A 23,980-nucleotide genomic window follows, 5' to 3' on the forward strand; every position below is an offset into this window, starting at 1 on the left:
TGTTTAGTTTTGGGTTTTTTTCCAGCTAAGCTCTACAAAGAAAGAAACCAACTCAAGTTTTATTAAAATATAAAAATGGTGTTCTGGAGTTGGAGGTAATCCTAAATTTCCAATTATTTGAGATATTATCTCAGAATTTTTCCCTTTTGCCCTCAAAACAATTCCAGATTGTGGGATCTCTAAGTTGGAGATAGTTTTATATTTAACATTTCTTAACTTCCAGTGCATTCTCACTTAAATTTAATAGAAAACTCAGCTTAAGAGCTTCAAAGTGGAAGTTAAATTTTGATTAAATTTATCATAATCAAAACATCTGTCAAGGCAGGCTTCTCTTTTACTGGCTGACTTAAATCTTGAGTTTTCACTTAAATAAATAAATAAATAAAACCTCACACTTTCCTAACTCTGAAGGAACTTCATTAGAATGAAAATTACTGATCCAAAGTCTATTCTCCTTCAGCTACTGTTGCTTGGGTACAAATTCTCCTTACCCTTCTTCAGTCACCCTCTTCACTAGTGTTCCGCACAGTTTTGAAAAAAAATTACACACACACACACAAATATATATATATATATATATATATTCACTGGGGAAAAAAAGTTTAAATCTAAGTATTAATTTACTCTTAATAAAATGGGAAATACACAATTACTTAAATCTCAAATATTCAATCAGTTGTTCTTATGAGATAAATTGTTACTGTCACTCCAGTTACACAGACAAGAGCCATCAGTCAGTGATGTAAGAACTTGTTCAAAGGGAGAAGCAAGTGTGCATGTGCTTATGCTAGCTAGAAGGGTGAGAATTTGAGAGGCACAATTTTTTCCACAGTGTTGACAGAATATTGTCTACCATACCAAATAAAAATAGAAAAAAAAAATCAGAACTTTACATTTGAAAATTTTGCACACATGATGTCAAATCAATAGGTTTCAGGCAGGAAGCATACTGCCCTTTTGGTCATGTGTTTGTCCTTTGGCATTTTAACATCTAGTAGTGACTCTTGATCAAGAGGATCAAGAATGATAAATTCAGAAATGGTACACTGAAGACATGAGATTAAAATACAGTTTTGGTAAAAAAAAAATAGTTTATATGCAGATTGCATATAAAATGTAAGATTTCATGGTAAATTTCATATTGATAAATATTGTCATAAAAGCATATGAAGAAAAAGGAAGATTCTTGCTGAGAAGCTGTCTGGTTCATTTCTAAGACATAAAACAAGAACTTCTAAAATGTACCTGAGGTGATGAGACACATATTACATTTTTATTTCTTAATTTTGCTGACAGACAGTATCGACACCACTTGTTGCCAAGTTGTTCTGGAGTTTATTTTTTTCCAAACAGCTACTTTTTTTAAAAAGCTCTTTTGAATGTTGAGAGCACTCCATAGAATAATGGCTTGGTGCAATCTTGAAATCTCTGCCTCACCAAAGATAATGGCAGTTCCCTCAAAAGCAGTCATCTGTGCTCCTGCTGTTTAGTGATGTGTATCACTATGATTCATTTGAGTCTATTAAGGTACCCATTTCTGTGGCTTTCAAAGCACAATATTCTTGTGATTTAAAAATCTTTTTTTCAAATGGTACTTGATGTGTAAGAGTGCATTTGAGCCCTGTTATACCAAATTGCAAGGCTCATCCTTGGAAGAAAGTACTACAAATCTGACTGAGGGACACGCTTTGACTTTAGGAGCTTGTATTTCTGGAAAAGGACTGAAATTTAAGACCTTCTAAAAACTCTGGCTATTTGGACTTATGGCACCTGCCAGCAGCATCAGCATTTCATGAGTCTTTTCCAAAAGCAGGAAGCCCCTCATTTCAATTAGGGTTGTGACCACTTCCATTTCCTTCTTCAATTGTAGTTCTCACCACTCTTCCGCAAGTGTGAAGGAGTAAGAGAGTTCAAGAGGCAGTTACACTCATTTGTCTTAGTCATCTACTTTTCCTTTATTTTGTTTAAGTAGAAGACACTCAGGTCTTTTCATACTCTTCAGTTTCCTAGTGCTCAAATGTAGCTTTGTATTTCCAGATATGCACAAATTTCTCTGAAAAAGAGAAGAGGCAGGCAGGAAGGTTCCTGAAGCTTAGAAGTTATACATAACATTGCATAAAATTGCTTTTTACTGTATTTTCTGGGGCTTCCGTTTGATCCTGAAAGACCTGAAATTGTCATCTGCAATTTCTGGTAAATAACTTTTGACAAACTTCTGCTTTTCAGGAGTGTCCTTTTCTGAGTGTGCTACATATGATGGCACTTGGGAGGTGGGGGTAGGATTTACTTATTACTGAGGAATAGGATCTGAAGAAGAAAGCTAGATAACTGGCTCTGAAATGGGGGTTTCACCATAAAATAACCCAGCTCGGCGCTACATTTCTGTCTGGCTCTGGGAAAAGTGCTTTTTGAATTTCCTGGCTAAATAGACACTTGCTTTCATAGATCGTCGGAGTTCATACACACCATGCATTTTTGTCAAGTTGGCAATTTGGTTTCGTTCTGATCCAGTGCCGCAGTCAATTTGTTGACTTGATTTTGATTTGATGTCTGTAATGCTCCAATTTTACTTTTGTGGAATATTAATGCTAGATTGGCTTTGATTTCATGGTTCTATTTTATTTCAAGTTTCTTACAAAATATATTGAACTGATCCTTCAAATGGGATTTTCAAAAGTGCCTAATCTGCACAATTTTTTCAGTATGCAGCATCACTGCGGAGTCTTTGAAGACATGGGTAAGTATGAGCTAGCCAACCCAAAATACCACCTAGCTCTCAGTGCAGCAAGGAGTGTGCTCAGTACAGCAGTAAGCATAACAAAAGCATAATCTTGTGCAGTAGGTATTGGGGGGGGAGCTCTATTTCCTTTTGACCTTCTCTCTCTCTCTCTTTTTTTTTTTTTTTTTTTTTTTGAGAGTAATCTTCTTCAACAATATCTAAGACAGAACAGAACTTTCATGATTGTATACTATGAACCACTTAAGGATGCTTCTGGACAGAGAAAAAGGGTGTTTGCACACCAGATGTAGCTATCTGAAGTGTCCAGCTAGACTAGAGCCCATTTCCATTTGCCCCTGCACTGCAAGAGGAGACAGAGGGTTGTCAGACAGAAGACACTCGCATTCACCACTTGCACAAACTTGTTTTTTCCACCTGTCAGGGACCAGTCCTCTAAGTTATATGCCTAACATTGGGTAAAGCAAATAGTCCACACAGCATGCAGAAATGCAAACACAACTTCTGCGTTCAGCCGAGGGTGTTTCTGATAGGAGGCAGGGATGGCTGAATTGTGAGGAAAACCCCTCATGGAATGTTTTATGCCATTTCTTTGCTCCACAGTCTAGGACTTAGAAGAGTGTTTCAGGTCTGCGTACGTAGCTCCTTTCATTCACCTCTAACACTCATCACACCAAGCATACTCACCGTGCCAGTGGTGACTGAGTTGACAGCAGGACTGCAATTTCCGAAAGCTTCACCCTGTGTTTGAACTGTGAGGCAGCCTTGTCTACACTTCTGCACTGCATTTACAAGCACCCCACAGCTAGAGTGAGGCTAATTCACAGCTCTCAACACCTTCATGCACTCCTGTCTTGACTTGGTATTTTGAAAGATTGAGAAATGTAAATGTCCGTGACTTAAAAATTGTATCATCTTTTCAGTCCAGTTGCTCTTTGTCTTTCTACAGGCTCTAAAAAGATTGGTTTTTACTGTATTATTATGATGAAAAGCTAAGTTAGGGCTGCCACAAGTCACCTTCTTATCAGTTAGTTTTAGTCTGGACTTGTCACTCATCATCCTCAGCTCAGACCAAGCACCCACTTCTCTGAGTAACAGTTACAGAACCACAGAATCATGGAATGGGAAAGGATGGAAGGGACCACACTGGGTCATCTGGACCAACCCCCTTCCTCAAGCAGGGTCATTCTAGAGCACATGGCATGGGATTGTGTCCAGATGGTTCTGGAATGTCTCCATAACCTCTCCATGCAATCTGTTCCAGTGCTCAGTCACACACAGTAAAGAAGTTCTTCCTCATGTTCAGGTGGAACTCCCTGTGCATCACTTTCTGCCCGTTGCCTCCTGTGCCATTGCTCAGCACCACTGAGCAGAGCCTGGCTCCATCCCCTTGGCACCTCCCTGCAGATCCTCACAGACATGGATGAGCTCCCCTCCCAGTGCCTCTTCCTGAGGCTGAACAGCCCCAGCTCCCTCAGCCTTTCCTCATAAGAGAGATGCTCCAGTGCCTCAGTCATCTTTGTCACCCTCCACTGGAGCCACTCCAGGAGCTCCATGTCTCTCTTGTCCTGAGGAGCCCAGAACTGGACACAGACTCTGGATGTGCCTCACCAGGGCTGGGCAGAGGGGCAGGATCACCTCCCCTGAGCTGGTGACATTGTGCTGGTATAGTCTCTGTAAATCAACCAAATAGTCTCTGGGAAAGCAAATTCACCTGGTAAACAGAAATCACAGGCGTTAACTGCTGGAGTTTATTGTAGGAGACACTTTCCCATCTCCTTTGTAAATTTGAATTTGGTATGTTCAACTTTACTTTCATCAAGAGACCATCTTCCCCTGCCTTCCTCTCAACATTTATTCCCCCTGAATTCCCAGGCCTTTTTGCTGCACCCCCTTCCCAGGCTGCCTTCCCTCCCTCTCCAAGAGAATACTCTTTCCCAAGTATTTGCCATATGCATGGCCCCATCAGTCAGTGCTGCACCTCTCAAAAGTTTGTGTTTTTCAGCTTCCACAGCCAAATGATTAGGTGAGAATCTTGGCTTATGGTTTTAAGTGAGTTTCCTAGACCTCATAGTAGCAAGGAGAAACTTAAAAACATGACTCAAGTGCACCCTAAAGGCTAAGAAACCTGAAGGTAATAAACCACACCCTAAACTTATTTTATTTTTAAAATCTGAGTTTTAAGTTTTTAACCAATATCAGGCCTTTCTCAGGCTTTTCTTGTGATTTGTGAACATCTGGGATTGGCAGTGGTGCAATCTGAGCAAGCAGGTTGGAAAACATATTCCTACAATCCAGCTGCTCCTTAGGGTCCACTTCCCACTGGTTCCACCAGACTGCATCTCCTGAAATGACCTTCTTCTGAGATGCACCAGGGACTCCCCAGGGTCACATAATGAACCACGGCACTGCCTGAGCTTCTGCTTCCCCACTGCTATCTTTGGAAAAGTTAATGACCATGCTGGTTTTTTGAACTACTCAAGGGAGAGTAGCGTTCTTCAGGAAAGCACAGATATTTGGAAGCAGGAAAAGAGGTGTGATCAAATCCATGTGCTTTCTGTTCCCAGAGGAATTTGTATTCAGCCTTCACCAGAAAAATCCTCCCCACTGGCCTTTCTTCTGCAAAACAATGATTCCAGGCACTCCTTCAGCTTGGTAAACATGCATAACCAGAGTCTGGATTTTTCCGAGTAACTAGTTTTTGTTTCCTCTGTTGCAATTTCCAAACATAGCAGGCCTAGAATAAAGGTTTGTATAAGATTTGCCCATCAAAGATTACTGATTTCCTGCCTAACAAACATGGCATTTCACTCCAGCTGCTTACTCTGGTTTTCCTCTGTATCTTACTCTGCTTTCAGATCCCCCTGTCATGCTAGGCAGAAGAGCCTGCCTCCATTATTTAATCTCTAGCCTCAGTAAGTGCTTGAATTTTAAAGTTAAATTGATTTTTCCCTTTGTTCTGTGAAAACTGTCACTTGGTCTTCCAGCCACACCAGTCCACCCACAACAGCCAACAGATTTTGCAAAGTACAAAGTATATATTTTGTAAGAAGCCTGAAGAATGCTGAATTCTAATGAAACAAGGCCAATGTAATAAAAAGCACTGAAATTCAGTGCGGATGCTACTAACATCACTGTTAGACTTAGCCCTGCTGCGATGAGAACTGCAGGGATTATTAAGTGTGTCTTCCTTCTTAATAGCTCAATTGATGGTTTCAACAGTGATGCACAAGTTACTGCCATGGGCTAGATAAAAATAACTAAATACAGTATGTTCACAACAGTGCTGATCATTGTGGGTTATGACAAAGAGTCTTTTAAAGGGAAAAATAATTTCCCATCTTTGGTCTACTAAGGGTTATCTGATTCATAAAACTTACATGGAATAGAAAATAACTTTTTTTTTTTTCTTTTGTGCACATTCTTACAGGTCATGATCCACTACTGGAGGGCAATAGCAAAAAAAAAAAAAAAAAAAAAAAAAAAAAAAAAAATTATTATTAATTATTAGTATAAAGATACCAGAAAAACCAAAGCCCTGATATTTCAAGGGTTGGAGTTTAAAGTCACTGAAGTCTGTGGCTTTTGTTGTTGCCGGGTGAATAAACAAATTAGTGGAAAACATGAGGAGGCTCCAATGACAGAAATCCAGATTGGATGGAGTCACAGAAGACAGAAGATGACTTGGGGCATCTCATTTTTAGAAAGTCTAATTTCTTGATGCCCAGACAGAAAGGCTGCATCAAACAAAATCAGACATAAAAGCATATCAGAAAATTTGCAGGTCCTCTGCCTACCAAGAAAATGTCTAAGGTGCCATACACAAAACACATTAAGTAATTAATGAAAGTTGTGATTATGCTACTGACCTTGAGAAAAAAATGCTTTCTGTCACTGAAAAAAACAAAACTTGTGAAAATGAGCTGCCCTTTCGTTCTACATATGAGCTACAGTGACCTCTTCCTCAAGTCTATGCTTTGCTAGATATAAGTGGGGTTATCAGGAAATCACCTTATTATTGTGGGTTGTTGGCTACTGAGAAGAGCTTCGGTAGTAGCTACATGAAGGCATTAAAGCTCCTTGAAATGGAAGCAGACAGCTGAGGGAGGGTTGGGCTGGGAAGGAAAGTAAAGAGAGAAATGAGACTGCAGCCTGCTCCTGTTGCTGCTTGGTCTGTGAAAATCACAGACCCTTTTCTTAATATATGCTTCTAGGCTAGGATTGAAACACTCAATAAAAATATACCAGGAGCTAACAGACAATTAGCTTTTATTGCTACTGCTTTTTGTCTGTCAGAACTTCTTAGATTAACTGCTTCACTTTTATTTCAGTATTTGAACAAATGGTGCTATTACAAGCTTCTCCTCAGAACCAGTGAGGTGGTTTGTTTTGGTAGCTAAGAGTACTTTATACCCCACAGACTATCCTCCAAGACCTAAAAAGAATAAAAACCTTTGTACTGTGCTAGATATTATATCAAGCAGAAAGTGAAAATTTTAGAAGCAAAACACCTCTCTCAGAACATGACTTCTGCAAGTGTCAAGCTCCAGGAGGAGTTGGGTTTCCTACACAGTGAGCTTCCAGTTAATTTTTTGAAATCAGTTCAAAAAATGCACACTGGGAGTTCTTACAAATTTTACAGGAATGCAAACCAGTGGATGCCATTATGCTGGTGAACTTGCAGTCTGAAATGCATGTTAAGGTAAACAAGCTCCTCTTCTGCTACCTTTGTCCTCTCCCCCAGAGCGCTGCTCTCATTTTTCTGCTAACTGGCACCACATGCTGCTGCTCTACAGGGATGAAAGAGACCAAAAGGAACTGGTTCTCCAGAGAGTACTGCCAGCTTTCCCAGAGTCTGAGAGTGGCAACATATGCTTACATTTTCTCTTTTTCAACTTGTAACTTTTACTCTTGCAACACCAAGACAAAGAGGAAGGTGTGAGCTCTCTCTTGCTTAAGCTGAAATGCAATAGCCATTTTTGCTTTCTCAAACTCCCTGGTAGCTATGCTCCTTTTCTTGTTCAGAAGGCAGCCTTAGAGGAAGGCCAGGTAGTGCATACATTTAGGTGACAAGGCTGTGATGTTGGCAAGATCAAGGCCAAAACTGTGACCACCTTTTCCCCTGGCAGAAGCTGATTCACTAAGAGCTCTGTTATGTGCTGTGTCTGCTGTGCCACATATCGTGAAGTAAAGCCAACAGCCTGGCAAGGGATCAGTATTGAACAGAACAGAGAGATGATACAAATCACTGGGGAACTGAAATGACTCACTGACTTTGCATTCAACTCCACACCTACAGCTTTGTGGTTATTACATTAAAAATAAATTAAAGCCCTTTATATTATCTGCTTTATAAGGTAATATTAGTGACAGCTACCGGGGCACTATGCTTCTGTAAAATTCACACTTTACAAATATTAAATTACACAATTATTTATAAACACAGCAGTTTTATAAAACAATAGAGATATGGTAAATGCAACTAAACCCAAGTTGCACTTAAGTCCAAAAATAGATAAATAGTGAATGAAGATGTCATGCTGTCATGAAAAATGAGTGACAGATTAATAATTTTTTCCATGCATTTCAATATATTTACCATAAACCTTCACTGAGCATTTATAATTACGATATGTTTGCATAGGATGCCTTTTTTTTTTTTTTTTTTTTTTTTTTTAATAATTGATTTTTAGCAAATGCTTGGTTTCCCAGAAGAATAATAATGCTGGACTGGACCAGTGGTCCACTGGGTGAAATTCGTGACAACCACAGTTCTAATACAGCTGCATGATGAACTTGGTCTTCAACTTTATTATCCTTGTGATTAAAGCACAACTATAAATGAAAACAAGTGGATTCCTAACACTAAAGTTGTCAGCAGGATATTTTCTTCCATTTACTTCTCCAACAGTAAAATATCACCCATAGGTGTGCCTGGGAGTTGTTCCTAATTTGCTGAATTGGCTTATCCTAGAGTTTTGGAGGTGGTTTGTTGTTTTGGGATTTTTGTTGTTGTTGTTGTTGTTTGTGGTTTTTTGTTTGTTTTGGTTTTGGTTTCGGTTTTAGTTTTGGTTTTTTGTGGTTTTTTGTTGTTGTTATTGGTTTTTTTTTTCCTTTAAGATATCTAACTTTTTTTTTTTTTTAATTTGACCTCCACTTAAAATAGCAATAACATTTTGTTCTTCCTTTTTCCAGAGTAGCTGAAGCTATTTTTTTTCCAACTACTCTGTGTTCTTTGCCTTGCATTACTCAGGGATATTTTTTCAGCTTCCACTCTACCATGCTTTAGCTTGCTTTTGCTCCTCCAAGTCCCTCAGTCATCTCTCATCCAAGCTAACCTTGATCACTTTCCCTACTGCATATTTTCCATCTCAGTGTTCACCTGCTTTTCAAGAAAAGTATACATGTAAACCCATGTATGCTGAGAGAGAGCCAGAGGCACTTTAGTATTAACCTTTTCCATTACTAAGGTTTAACCATTTCATCCCACTTTAGTGAGGTTTTCTTGTTTTTCCATCAGGATGGTGCAGCGCTTCAGCTTTTCTTCCGTGAAAACCTATCATCCTCCATCATACCTCTAATGAGGGATGCAGAATTTTCTGAAAGAAAAATCCAACTTAAATGCCGTCCTGTTCTTTACTAGATTTCTGTTAACTTATTCAATGTGTTATTTTTTTATTTTTTTTAATACAAAAGTTAGGATTTATCACCTAAAACACAATATGGATTTAAAATACCTGAATATTATTTCAGTATCCCCATGTGTTAGAACCCTGATCTTATAACATCCTTTACTTTTGTTCCTTATAAGAATAGGTTTCAGGAAAATATATCTGCTATTAATTCACATGGTGGAGATGGAGACAAATCTTTCACCATACTGCAGTACTCATTCTCCTTAGCCAGAGCTCAGCAAACTCACAGGTTTTCATGCAGGTTTTCTGATTGCACTTTATTGAAGACTTAAGCTTTATTTGGTCTTCTTTATGTCTGGTTATTTGTGTTTCCTAGGTTTCCCACATTTCTGAATTCTCATCTTTTTGTCCTCTATTTCATTCTGTTAAGCAAAACTATAATTTTTGAAGAACTACCGATTGCTCAGGAAAAATCATTTGAGCCTTGCCACTGTGTCTGGGGTGCTTGTTCTTACCACTTGCTTTTTGTTGTACCTATTTCTGTCAAGAAACGATTCCAGGCAGCCTTCACACTGGTTTCTAATAATTTCCACATTTTAAAGTACCTTTATCTGTAGGAATTTTTTACCAGATTTCTTATTACTCAAAATACTTTTCTTTAACGCTAAGTGTTAGGGTGATAATTAATTTCTAATAACTTATTTCTTTGGAGCACTCATCAGAGCTTTTTAATGCAAGTGTCTAAATTTAGGCTGAAAAATAAATTAATTTTTCTAAAGCACTGAGCTGTCTGAAACCAAATGAAACTGCGCAGCATTTTTAAATCTTTATATTTGGAAGTAAAACTTTGCATACCATTTATTTTTAAAGTCCTGGAGCACATCATTTTGGAGAAAGAAAACAAAATTTACATGACCCTCCAGATGTCCAAAACAAATAACATCCACAAAACTAGGGCTGCAAGCAGCATTTTAGAAATCTTGGAGAAAGCTTGCCTGGTCTGTACAAGCTTTAGGGGCAGCTCATAAGCAAAACCTTTATGAACAGAAATCTGGGGACACTAGTGCTAAAGATAACAGAGCAATTTAAATCTCTTCCTCTAGAAATATTATTAATTATCAACATTTTTAAAGCACTGCCATCCACAGAACATACCCAAAGCCCCCAGAAATTATTTTTTGACATCAGCCTTTCTTTCCTACGTGCCTGTACAGATTGGCATACTTTCCACAGAAGCACTTGACTTCAGTTAATAAAGCTATCACTCAACAAAAGAGAAATACTTGAACAAAGCTTCTGGTTTTGTCATTTTAATATTTTTCCAGAACCTCACATAACCAAGACTGTTGCAAGAAGAGCATTTGCAAAGAAATTGTAAAAGGCAACATTCTGCCACACCAAGTTTTTCTGGAGTCCTCCCTGGCTTTCTTCTTCAGCTTTATTGTCAGTAGCTATGTCAAAAAATCATAAGGCATATGAAAAAAAGGTCAAAGTGAAACAGAATTTTGAGGTTTGTTTTTAAAACAACCAAAGACAAAGCATTTTTTAAATTTTAAATAGATTAAACATTCAGTTCAATAAGAATCTCTGAACTGATTTCTGAGTCACTTCAACCTAGTTGTCGTTTTTCCACAAGTTTCACAAGCCAGTAGATTTCTTGACACTTAAAAAAACTTTTAGTTGTTCAAGAAATTCTAGAGCAAGCCAAAGAAAAATATCTTAAGAAGTTGCTTCAGTATTTCACACGACTCAATCCAAGTCATCCTTCTAAAGTCCCTTGCCTTAACGAATCACTTAGTTAATTATGGCTCTGCCATCACAGCTAAGTGCTGTTATGCATAGGTGCTAAAGCTGTAGTTCCCCTCTGTTATTCCAAGTAACAGATTAGATAGCAATCTGATGTGAACTCTCTCAAACATAGGAAAAAGAGTATTCATTTTAATTCAACAATAGCAGGTTCATGTTCATTATTATTACCAGTTTGATGGCCTTCTTCCCCAAGAGGCTCTTATCTTCTTGAGAAAATTATCTTCTGCTGCTAAAGAGATTAAATATGTAGTGAGATGTCACGTTTGAAAACTATATCAAGAGCAGTTTATTTGGTTTTTTTAATATTTGTTCAAATGCCAGAAAGTGTTTCCCAACAAAACCATAAAAATCTTTCAGGTAGACTTTGGTACTGCATACACAGATGGGAGCAAGTTCTCAGGGAGGGTAAATATTATGTCTTCATCTAGTCATAAGTGGTTTATTCCCTCTGATGTAGCCCTGCTAAATAACCATTTCTTGGTTCCTTAGTTACTACCTGAAGTAGCAAATTATGGCTACTGCAGAAGCAGACCTCACTCACAACAGTGAATAATGTGACAAATGGAATTACGTGGACTGACTGACTCTGAAGATAACACGAAATGGAAATTCCTACCAGAGAAGTGCTTGAAGACATGTTGTCAATAATTTCCTCAGTCATTAAAAGAGCAGTGCATTCAGGGCCGGCAAATCTTTTGAGATTTTAAATTTTTACATTTTTTAAAGCTTTTCTCAAAAGATCTCACCCAGGCTCTTCTCTGAAGACCCCATCTGGGCTTGACAGGCACATCACTTAGTTTCTTGAGCTTCTTGAGCCTATTTATAGGATAATATATCTCTATATATTCTTGAGCCATCTTCCTGTGTGTCAAACCACAACAGGATCTTCACCTACACCTCAGGTCTTTCTCCACAATAGTCAGAACTGGTAGTAGTATCTTCTTCAAAAAGAAAACCCAAACCCACAGTGAGTGACTTGCTAAGAGCGGATGTGCCATGTTCCACAGGGGGCATGTCACTTGGGTTTTTTGCCCTGCAGTCCCTCATAGACTTGCTGGTTTGTCAATACTTTTCCAGCAGCAGACTTAATGCAAAGTAGATAAATTTATCTTAATTCTAATACAAATTTAGGAGACCTAGATATTGAAAAGATGAGATTTGGCATCAAAAGTCACCTGGAAATAACCTGTATTATAAGGCTGCCTCAAATTTGTGATTTTAAAAGTAAAATTCCCATCAGCTGGGAAGTTAAAATACAAGACAAAAGAGGTGAGGCTTGACAAGAACTAAAAATCTTTTCCTTCTTTGTTTTTAGTCTGTTTGCATCACGCATTGCCAATCATTTTCCCTTAGGTCAAACAGTCCCGGGCACACAAATCGCTGAGCGACATAACGTCACCCTTACAAAGAGCAAGCTTCCCTGTCCACATTTAGCGAACGTGCTCTTCAGATTCTAATGAGTTCAGATAAAACCGCATCCACGAATTAAAACGGTTTGCGTTTATTCGTCACCAATATTCCAAGCGCGGGTTGCCCGTCACTTTGCGTCTTCCGTATCGAACGGCTTTATGGACAACTCAGGTGAGACAGGAACGTCCTGCGGCAAAAGCAGGGGTACACGCGGCCAGCCCGTGCTCCTCTCGTGGAGGGCGGCTGGGTGCCGAAGCGCCTGTCCGGGCGGGCGCAGGCCGCGTCCCTCCGGCGGGCTCGGCCGCGCCAAGGGGCCGGGCGCCGTGTCGGGGGCGCGCCCCGCGGCGGGAGCGCGCCGGCCTGTGGGCACTAGAGGGCACCCCGCCATTAGGAAGCGCCGCGCCGCTCCGCAATCCCCGGGGCCGCGGGCGGCCTGGGAGCCCGGCGCCGGCTTCCCACCAGGATGCCCGAGGCGCGACGAGGGCAACGCGCTCTGTGTGCCCAGCCCGATGAAGGGGACGTGGGCGGTGCGGTGCTGCCAGTGAGGAGGCGACGCTGCAGCCCTGCCGGCAGAGATAAACAAGTCACCTCAGGGGCGAAGCGCGGGGCGTGGGAAGAAGCGACGTGGCTCTTCCCGAAGGAATGGTCAAGTGTAGCGCTTCTCAGTCACTGTGCTGGGTTTCTTTCCTCGTGGGGTAGTAAGTGTTCCTTTGGCTTTGTCTTCAAAACCCTGCTTTTAAAGAAGCTCAGATTGCGACTACTCTCCCGTCTTGCAGAAAATGCCTGTGTGAATGAACATCTCCACCTCCTCCCCAGCAAGGCAGGGAGAACGGCACATTTCCAGACATCTGCTTTCCCGCAGATGCTACGAGAAAGCCGCTTAAGAAGCGTACAGCTACTGGGCTAAAATATGAAGGAGGAGAGAGGGCTACTCCACCAGACAGTCGCTTTCCAGAAGGGAGAAGAAAACCCTCGCTGAGGTTCAGAAGACAGCCCATGGCTAGAACGTGAACCTCTCCTAGTAAAGCTGCGCTGTCCTCTTTGTGATGGGATAATTAAACCGACCTTAAACTACCTCCAGCTGTGCTTTAGAAAGTTTAGCCTTAGTCTCAATGATGTTAATTCTAAAGTATTCCCTCCATGACTAACTCATATTTTTCCTTGATACTTAATCTAATTTGCTCCAGGCTCTTTAGTTTTTGGCCTGTTGACAAACAAAAATTATAGTCCCTGTACTCCTATTCCTTCTCTCTGTGGATCTACGGACATTTATTATCTCTTTCAGGTATTTTTTGTTTCTTCGACTCTCAGAGCATAAAAACGTCTGCTAATCTGCTCCTTCCGAGTTAAGAGAGAAGATTCCAGGTGTGCAGGCATGACTGAAGGAGACACTATCAGCAAGTTTTTTTGGTAAATGCTACATTCCCCATACATCTACCTGGATGAAATTCTTTTGTGTCTAAGTGCCTTCAATTACCACCTTTAATTAATAGCCTCTTACTGAAATACTTCTCCCTGGAGTCTTTTCCTCCTTGCTCTTCTGGGTAATATATCAGGGTATCTTCATTGCTTCTGTTGGCTTTAGTTTAACAGCTATTAAATAACTTCATTAATATTTTAGGTAACACATAATATAAACCTAATGTTTAATATGACCCTTTCAAATGGCAGTAGGTTTGGTTTTGATCCTGGACTATAATATTGCACAGATCGACTACAGAGAGTTTCTCAGTGATTGATATATGGAAATTTACAGAACAAAACTGGCACACTACGGCCACCAAGTTTCTGTTGCCTAAGAAGACAATATCTCTTTGTCATCCTAGAGCAAGGTTTGTATTCTTTTATTTAGAAAATACTCTGAAAATTCAGACTGCAAAGAAAAGATGGCTCAGTAGTTTTTACAGCAATTGGGATGACAGTCCAAATTCCAGCCCAAGTTTTCAAAGGCAGCCTTGGGGAGCTATTTTACCCAACCTGTATCTCTCAATTTCACTTCTATAAACTGAAGATAATGTTCCTTTTCCCACCTGGGAAATGCACTGATACTAGTGAGATATTTGGATGCTATAAAAGAAGACCTAGGCAAAGCTCATGCACAGTCAAATTATAAAAGTCCTAAAAGATAAACAAAATAAATCAGATTTAATATTCTTCGGCTTTTGTTTACCTACCTTCAGCACTGGAATTTCCCTGGGCTCACTACTATTTCCTTGTGTTGTCTTCATAGCTGAAGCCTTGAGCTGGCCAGATCACTTAAACTCAGGCAAAGCTTTTTCCTGAGGTGCCTCATTGTGGTAGCTGGTTTAAGCACCCCAGCCACAGCAATGGCTGGAACAAACGGAAGAGTTCCTTGGGACGCAGGTTTCTTTTTGGTTTGGAGTAGCATGCAATAAAAAACATATAATCCAATGCAACGAAATTTCTAACCTGTTTTGACCACATTTTAAAGAAGAAATCATTTGGAGACTAAAATGGAGAATGAGAAACTTAATCTCAATGAGCTGACTTTTGCAATCCAAAACATTCTCCCTTGCAGAAGGAGAAAAGGAGAGGCATTCCCACCTGCTGCATATGGTGGCTGCCTGTGTCTTCTAAAGCAGTGATCCATCCCACAGGCAAAATTCTTCCAATCTTGGACTTGCAGGTGCCACCTACACAAAAGAGCCCAGTGCTGTAGCATATCTTTTTTTAAATGAAAAATTATTAATTTAAGTATGCTGCAGGGATATACATGAAGCCATCAGGGAAAAAGGAAATCATACAAGCTGAGCTTAATTTCTAAGCCTGTGTTGCACAGTTACTTAAATACGTGACTCCAAGGTTTTTCAGATAACAGTGGAGCATTCAAGCAATATAAGGTAAATTCAGAAAGTGATGGACACACTGCTCATGCCCTGCACATTCTCAGTGAGTGTGCACAGGGAATGTGAGGGCCTTGCTGTGAATACGTGTACACGGAAGGTAAAGGTCTGCCAGGTAGAATATCTGGCACTCGCAAAATTGTGTTCATGTATGCCAAAGGGCTGCATCACAGGGCTAGAAATCCCTGTAAAATAAACAGTTTCTCAGAGGCTTCCCAAATTTTTCATGGGATAAGAAATAATATTCGGGGGGAAATGTGCATATATCAACCCCAGTTATCAATATTTTATTTTGACTTTTTTCAAACCCCTGGGCAGCAACCAGCTTAAAGTTACTACACTGAACTGGATGGAATTACTCACATATTGGCATGTAAATAGGTCTCTGCAGAATTCTGAGCCTGCTTTATGATTAAACTTCTCTGCCAACAGCAATAAAGTTGTAATTAGCATTATTGTAATAATGGCATCATCTTTTGTCTTGTTTTTTCCCAGTCAGGAACTAGAAAAAGGAAATGGAATGGTGTCAGTCTGCATGAGAAGAGTGCTGGACCTGCAGAATTATATAGAGCACTGCAAGCATCTTGCTAGTGCAAACAAGAGCAACTCACCATAAAATTAAGGGAACAAACACTATCCACTCAACAGCATAGAACACAATGTTGTTCTTTATTATATTATTTAAAGGGGCAGATTTACTCGGTCATAAATTAATAATTCAGAAGGTGTAAGAAGGCACAGCCAATTAGCTGCAGTAATTTGCATTTTTATGCTCCTTCATTAATTTTCTAAGGTTCTTCTCTCCTGTTATAGCAATGCAAATGCCATCTTCCAAAAGGTGAATAGCCAACCTGTTTTTTGTTTGCATGGTAATGAAGCCTTTTCAGTTATTGAAAGACCAAACAATTTAATCAGTTTTAAGACAAATTTTTGTTGCTATAATATCTCTTCTTTGTGGTTTGTTTTTTTTTTTAAGAAACATGCTTTTGTAATGTAATTTATTTTAACCTGAAGCAGGGAGTCTATCATGTGGCTGATCTTCTGAGGTTCCTAAATTCATGTCTAACTTTAATCATGTGAGTATATCTCTCAAAGCAAGGTATTAAAATCCTTTCTTAATTTAGAGGCTGGCAAACAACTCAGTGTATGATGTCTTTGTTTGCAGCATGGAGTCTCTTTACCCTTTGTGCAGGAATGAATTGAGAAGGTTTTAATATATGAATTTGACTGTTAGGGGAACTTCCCTTTCCTATGCCCGTGCCCCAGATATCTGCTGGCACAAGCACCTTCAAAAGTTTCCTGCAGCCTGCCCCAGGGATTTCCCTTTTGGTCATTACTATCTATGGGCACAGCCTTGCTAAAGTTGACGTCTTTAGCTTCTGAGAAATATTCCTGAGGCCAGCAAGGTTAAAGTCCTCCTGCGGGCATACCTGAAATCCCGGTCACCAGAGGGCTGCAGGGCAGCTGTGCTTGCTTAGTCTCTGCCTTCCCACGCAGGGCACCAGCAAATCCCACTGGCTTCACAGAGGGCTGCTCCTAACCTGCAGCTGGCCTGACACGTACTTATTTTTCCATTTTTACTCTGGTATTTTCCTTTCCAAATGCTTTCCATGTGAGGCCATTTCATTTTATTTTTATAATTATTTTATTTTTAATACGGCCCCTCGTTCCAGATGTAGATAGTACATACACACACTCAAACACATGTAAAAGTGAAGTAATGCTGGGGCTGCACCTTTATAGAAATGTATCTGAGGCAGAGGGTAACCCAGGAGAATTACACAGGTATTTCAGAGGGCAGGTGGGTACTAATCCAAAAAAAAAAAAAAAAAAAAAAGGGTGGGGAGGGGAGAAAAATTAAAACCTGGATAATAAAACAAAGATATGTTATGTTTCCTGAAGCAACCTCTGAAGGGACTGGTGTTCAGGTTACCATGAATGCTATCATTTGGCTGAAGAAGACAGGAGACTTGCTCTTTTCCATTTATATCAGCAGAATGCTTGTCTTTTGGGATGTTGGTCTTCCTATGGGCAACCTGCAGCAGTGCTTTCTCTCTAGGAATATGGCACCACTCCCCAGCCTATTGAAATCCACTCCATCCTGTTCCCTAGTCACTTCAGCTTTTCTTTCTTTAAGCAGAGACGTTGTTCACAAACTGCACAGATCATCTTGGAATTTTTTGCCAGCCAGGAGCATGTAAGGCACAGTTTTTATCACTTCACTGATAGTGCAGACAGCATGCCTGTAACACAGACCAAATGACTGACCATACAAGAAGCAGGGTATGTCAGTGTGTTTTAAAAGTCTCTCTTCCCTTTTTTTGTTAACTTTTTGGTGAAAGCCAGGCTCTGAATCACTTCAAGCAGGAAGGGCAGGGTGGCAGAGGAGGGGATGGCTGAGTCAGCTCCAGTACTCAAAGTGACATTATGCCAGTGGGTATCATGAGGTGAAACTGGTGCCAGCAGGTGCAACAAGAAAGAAGAAACAAAATGGCTTGAGGTAATATGTAATTTAAAGTAGAACTGGCCAAAACTAAAATAACCAAAACTTTGTAAACTATACAAATAAAGAAATCTTTGGTATAAAGTAAGTATAAAAGAGAAGATTTTCTAACATCATAGTAGTGGCAGCAGTCTCTGTCTATGGCCTTACTCCCGCCCCTCTGTTACCTCCCCCCCTTGTCCCCAAACCCAGCGCAAACACATCTCCTGCACGACCCCATGCAAGGGCACAAGGGTGGCCCACGGGCAGGCTGGGACTGTGGGCTTTGTTCCCACAGCAGGACAGAGCCTCCTGACTTGCAGAATTAACCTCTAGAGTTGCAGTGCTTTGTGCTTTCCTCTTCCTACGTGGACAGGAATGGGGGTCTCTGAACGTGTTTACTTAGAGACAAAAGACCAGATCTTGTGATCTAGGTGATTTTCTCGTCTTAATGTCAAACAGAAAAATCAATCTTTTATTACTTAGTGGAGAACTCAAAGATTTTTTATCTTATATGTCTCCTATTTAGCTCATAAGTTAAAATTATTTGCAAAGTACAATTTAAAAAAAATCACTAAGACCTTATTGCAGATCATGTCAACAGAATAACATGATCATTTCATATTTTTGACTGAAATATATTAATATCAGAAGGCTTCTGTTGATTAATTAATGTACTTCTTATATCACACATCTACAGGACTCCCTTAAAATGAATTATCAAGACCAATAGCACAGCTAAGCCAGAATAAAAACTGATCATGGTTTCAAATTTTCTCTTCAGACAAAACCCACTGCAGGCTACAGTAAGTTTTTCCAGTGGTCAGTTCCCTTCTCTGAGGTAAATTACTTTAAGGCTAAATTTCTATAATTCCAGGCAATGGATCTTGCTAGTCTTTTCCAGAGAAATTAGAGATGCCTCTGTACCATTTTTCTATTCTTTAGTAAGTCAAGACTTTGAACTGTAGTCCCTCCTTTTCAGCATATTTTCCAGTCCTTTAAGCTTAACAAGAGTAGCTATTAAACCCTTCTTTCCAAAGAAAACCAAATAAATAATAATATTTAAAAAAAAAAAAATTAGAAAGAAGACCAAAGTCCTTTTCCACAGAGCAGGACGAGCAGTGATGAAGCACAGTGGCAGGCTGCTGGACCCCAGCAGTGGCACTTGGGAGCAGCTGTGCAGTGCCTCCCTTTCTCCTCTAGCAGAGGCACAAAGTCCCAGACTTCCCTTGCCAAGGGGCTACATGTAGCACTTTCCCCTCACAGTAAATCTTCACCTGAATAATGCAAGCTCTCTGCTTTTATTCATATTCTCTTCATTATAGTCCAGTGATCATTTTAGCACTTTGGCCGTGGTGCACCACAGGAGCTCCACGTGTATCTGATTATCCATTATAAAATCAAATCCCTTTCAGTTCCTACTTCCCAGCATGGAGACTTTTCCATCCAGCAAGCGTGGCTCACACTGTTCCTCACTGCACAGGCTTCCAAAAAAATAACTTGTTCCATTTCGTAAAATAGTCAGATTGCTGTGTCATTCACCAGCCTTACTTATCATTTAATCCTCCACTAGTTTTAGTAGTGTAAGAAAACTTCATGAAGAAAATGTCATATTTTCTTATCTCATTAAGAAAGATAAGGTGTGAGGGAGATGAACCTCATGAGGATCAAATCCTCACCACGATGGCTCCTCATTTGCAGTCATACTTAAATATACTTACATTTTTAATAAAATTCATAGGTGTTAGGTTGATTTTCTATTCCTTTATTTTCTTAACAAAATGTCTTCTGGCACAAGTGAGGGCATGTCCTTTAAAAATTTTATTACATCAACAATATTATCCTGATTGAAAATAACTTGTGATCTTATCAAAAGATGGGATCAAATTAGTCTGACAATAATTATTTTTGTGAAACTAATGTTGATAGACATTAATTGTGTTTAAGCAACCTCATTTTGATAGGCCCTTAATTTCTTGAGTTAGTCCTGTTATAATTTTTAAATATTGGTACACTTTAAATTTTTCCCATCTTGAAAATTCCCCCGTTTCAACCCTGTAATCACCAAAATAAAGTGCCTGTGAGGGTCTTTTACTAGTTCTTTTAAAACTATCAGATGAAAGTTAATTAGGCATGCAGATTTTAAAATGTCTGACTTAAACAAACCGCTGTGTAACTGGTTAGAATTAAAAGGACTGCATCATCATGTCATATGACTCCACCATCTGGCTTTCCCCAAATGCAGACTCCAAGTGACCAAGATTCTGCTCCTCATGAATTCCTGTCAGTTCTGCTATCATCATACAGCCATGGAACAATAATAGTATCGGAATTCCTGATACAACTGGGAAGTCCTCTCTCTGCCTTTCCCTTCTTAGATCTGATAACCATAGACATTTGCGTTAAACATTTTGCTTCCATCATCTACTTCCTAAAATCCAAGAGACTTGTTTCTGTGATTGTTCCAGCTTTTTTTTTTCATGTTTCACTATGATTTAGAGATGTTTTTCATTTTACTTTGACCCACACCGTTCTTTCCCTAAGTCACTGCAACAACATCATTCTGAAATGTGCAATTTGGGCATCAAGTAAAATGTCAATCAACAATCAACAATTATATTTCTCATGTTTCTGTTTACATTTTCTCCAGCTGATGATCTCAATATTATTTTCAGCTTTATTAAATTGTCCTTTTCAGCCCCCTGAGAATATGTATTCTTGGCAGAACTCACAATAAAAATGTAATCAAGATAAAATCAGTTTCATCTATTTTTTCAGTTCTGTGATTAACTCTTCACTTCAAGGTCTTGAATAGAGTTCTGCCCCATTAGAAACAATTTTTGTTTATATAGGATATTGTTATACATAAAATTTTAAAAATTCAAAGGCTGCCTTAAAATCAGCAATTTATATCTCGTCTTTCGAATTGATGCCAACCCCTAAAAATATTTGTTCTTGTAACATATTGTAGCTTCATGGTTGCACAGCCAATTTTCTTATTCTCTAGTGTGTTTGTGCATTTCTAGCAGATCAAAGCGAGCAAACTCTCTTGTACTTTGATCCTACAGAATCCTTCTCTTTTTTTATCCGTGGCCTGTAATTGGAACTTGAGTGAGGCCATTTTCAAACAGAATCTCTCTCACACTGCTGCATTTTTCATTCCATTTTCTCAACATTGTTAAAGCCAATATTCTTAACATTATCAACATGGGAAACTTCCTATTTGTTTTCAGAACATCTAGCTTTATGCTAATTATTGAGAAAATTACACTGTGTACATCGCACATAATAAATGAAATGCTGTATGTATTGGAATCAAATTAGTTGCAATTAATCTATGTTATTAAATATTTTTAAATTTCACTGTAATTGTTCTATTTGTCATAGACAATGTCAGGTAACTTAAATTTAGCCAGTGTGAAATTCCAGGAAAAGCAGATATTCCCTATTTTTTCTCTCTACTTCATTTTCTTGCAATCCTTCTACAGGTTATAATGAGTATGAAGTATGACTGAGTCTAGACAAATGTGTTAAGGCCTTCTATTAACAAATTTCTTGGTACAGCTGTCTTTTTCTTTTTTTTTTTTTAGTTGCTATGGTGACTTACAAGTTTGAGGCATCACTGTTTCGATGATTTTCCATAGCAATACTGCTTTGGCTTCTGTGCACAACCCAAAACAACCGTGAATGTCCTCCAAGATAATTTATGCCCAGTTGAACATACTAAACTATCTACACAACTGCCTAGAATATGGCAGTAGCAACAGGATGTGAAAAATCAACTTGCTAAACCTATTGTTAGATAGAATAAATTCCATAACTGAGATTTCAGTAAAAAAAAAAAAGTTAAAAAATACCTAGCTGGGAGATAATAGGAAAGGCAGAGTATTTTGTCAAAATAATATATTTTTTTTCTCCCAGTATTTTAGATTTTAAACCTTAAGGCCAGATCACCCCTGGTAAACTTCTGAGAAGAAGTTAAGATACTAAACATTTTCAGGTAATTTTTTTCCTCTTTGTACTCAAACAGAAATAACTATTTTCCTTTTTAGGTAATCACTGCTTTATTGAATTGTGGAAATAATAAATTTTAGGAATTGTGCAGCTCAATGGCAATAGTGTCAAATGACAAAAATCCTAAACTGCCTTTATATGGACAAAGCATGTAGCTATTACATGGATGAATGAAGATCTCTAACTGCAGACATCTAAAATACTCAGAACCTGATCTCTCTTTCACCAGCTGTGCAGAGATATAAGCTGCCAGGAGTAACTAGTTTTACACCAGTGGAAGTCACAGGAAATACAGGAAGTCACTCCAGCCTGGAACTGAGGAAGACCTCACCTCTAAGTGCTGGGTAGGGACAAAATACACCGAAAAGTTTACTTCCCACCATTTATTTTTACTGATGCTTCTTAGCCTTTTGTTGCAGCCTCCATCGCTTTGTATGATGAATCCAATACAGCCTTCTAGAGAGAAAAAAGTGAAGTAGTTCAAGTGAGAACTAAAAGCAAAGTAAATCAAAGCAATTTTTGCCATTGCAGTGGTAATTCAGACTGCTGTTGAGTAATTCAAATAACTTAATTGATTCATTAAACAAAAAGGCCACAGAAAAGTTATTTCTGCTGAGAAAGAGTTCAAGGTTCTCCCCCAACCATTCAGCCCCATGATTTCCACACTCCTGGTGAGCAGCAGCAGAGGAGATGCCCTCACAAGGACATGCGGCCCTTGAGTGGGGTTCTAGAGGAGCAAGAGCGGCCCTGTTCCCTTTCATTTCTCATCATCGCCTCCATCCACACTCTTGGCCTGCCTTCCTGCAGCTCTCACATAACTCAAGGCTACATCTGGACGTTTTTCATATGAGTAGCTTTTCTTATCAGTTTACTGAAGTCTATTAATAAAGAAAAAACAAAAATAAAAATAAAAGCCCATTCTGTGTTTCTCTTAATAATTTTATTTCACTGTTTGGAAGGAGCACCAGGAGACACCTTCAGTTTTCTTAAATGTGTTCTGTTTTTTCATTTTCCTAACATTTCGCCTTGAGAGTTAATTTTGTCTGCAGGTATTTTCCTTGCATTGCTAATATATTTTCCATTAACATACCCCTTTGTAGGCACATCCAGACCACAGGATGCTCCTCTAAGAACTTCTTTACGATAAAATTGCTGCATGGTGTGTATAACTTTGAGTTTTCACCTCAGTAACATATCTTTTTGTTGGAGGAAAAAAAAATTAAAAAAAAAAAAAAGCATTTTTCTTCAAACAGCTTGGACTCTCTGCATGCTAGAGATACTGGCTTATGGCAAGCCTGAACTGGGTTGCAAACCTCTGCGTGGGTTTTGAACTAGTGACTAACCAACCGAGTGGCCAAACTGGTTCTGTGGACGTGGATGTGTAAGTTAATTAAATTCTGTGACAAGGAAGCAGAACAGCACTTTCATTTATAACCATGCGGAAAACACTTATCAGTGTATGACATATGGCTTAATTTTTTTTCTGGAAACAAGATTACATGGAATACCTCTATTGCAATGCAGGAGAGCAAAGATGCAAGATTGCAGGAGAGCAAAATGCAAGATTGCAGCACCTGGTGTAAACGGGCACTGTACAGAGTACGTACAGGACCAGTATACATTGTAATTTCCTTAGCACAGAGTATGTTGACAGCATAGAGCAGAACATGCAACAAGTAAGTCAGTGTGCTTTGATACCATAGATCTGACACTTTTTGGTGTGGAGAATTAAAACTGTCTGCATTTTAAGGTTAAGGGCGGACTTGTTCCTCTAGTCATCTTAGTTATTTATACATGGACATCAAAATGGCCAAACTGTGTCAGACTACATATTCATCTATTCTAATTGTCTAAAATGGTCCCTCTAAATGCATCAAACCACCCTCTAAAGCTGTGATAATGTGGGAAAATTTTGATTGCGTAAGAAATGTTTTATTTTGAATAAAAATAGCCTGTGATACATGACAATAATAGCACAGTTAAAGTCTGAAGTATCTATCCATTCAAACACGATTAAGAAGTGAAGAGT

At 39.1% G+C, this 23,980-nt stretch overlaps 1 long non-coding RNA gene across 2 annotated transcripts; it reads left to right on the forward strand.

Moving 5' to 3' along the window:
• Window positions 1–13,072: 13,072 nt before the first annotated feature.
• LOC120750459 (uncharacterized) lies at window positions 13,073–16,594 on the forward strand. Of its 2 annotated transcripts, XR_005699996.1 has the most exons (5): window positions 13,073–13,289; window positions 13,368–13,612; window positions 13,877–14,001; window positions 14,301–14,423; window positions 15,951–16,594. It is a non-coding gene; the product is annotated as an uncharacterized LOC120750459 (long non-coding RNA). The 2 variants fall into 2 exon arrangements; XR_005699994.1 differs by lacking the exon at window positions 13,368–13,612.
• Window positions 16,595–23,980: the final 7,386 nt, after the last annotated feature.

The sequence above is a fragment of the Hirundo rustica genome, chromosome 3 (genome assembly GCF_015227805.2).
Source record: "Hirundo rustica isolate bHirRus1 chromosome 3, bHirRus1.pri.v3, whole genome shotgun sequence".
NCBI classification, from domain to species: domain Eukaryota; kingdom Metazoa; phylum Chordata; class Aves; order Passeriformes; family Hirundinidae; genus Hirundo; species Hirundo rustica.